Raw genomic sequence first — 460 nt, 5'->3', positions numbered from 1 at the left:
TGGATAAATTCTTTCCTCCTCAAAAGCTGAGCAAGTTGAGAGTGGATGTTCAAACCTTCAAACAAAAAGATGGTGAATCCCTCTATGAAGCTTGGGAAAGATACAAGCAGCTGACCAAAAGATGTCCATCTGACATGTTTTCAGAATGGACCATATTAGATATATTCTATTATGGTCTCTCTGAATTTTCGAAAATGTCATTGGACCATTCTGCAGGTGGATCTATTCACCTGTAGAAAACGCCTGAAGAGGCTCAAGAACTCATTGACATGGTTGCAAATAACCAATTTATGTACACCTCTGAGAGGAATTCCGTGAATAATGGGATACCTCAAAAGAAAGGAGTTCTTGAAATAGATGCTCTGAATGCCATATTGGTTCAGAACAAAGTGTTGACTCAACAGGTCAACATGATCTCTCAAAATCTGAATGGATGCCAACATGCATCCAACAGTACTAG

General features: G+C 39.1%; 1 non-coding gene across 1 annotated transcript; it reads right to left on the bottom strand.

Moving 5' to 3' along the window:
* Positions 1 to 32: 32 nt before the first annotated feature.
* Positions 33 to 136, bottom strand: LOC127741740 (small nucleolar RNA R71). Its single transcript, XR_008002946.1, has one exon. It is a non-coding gene; the product is annotated as a small nucleolar RNA R71 (small nucleolar RNA).
* Between the last annotated feature and the right edge of the window lie 324 nt (positions 137 to 460).

Source organism: Arachis duranensis, chromosome 9, assembly GCF_000817695.3.
Source record: "Arachis duranensis cultivar V14167 chromosome 9, aradu.V14167.gnm2.J7QH, whole genome shotgun sequence".
NCBI lineage: Eukaryota > Viridiplantae > Streptophyta > Magnoliopsida > Fabales > Fabaceae > Arachis > Arachis duranensis.
The sequence above is the reverse complement of the archived record's forward strand: the minus strand, read 5'-3'. Positions and strand labels throughout refer to the sequence as shown.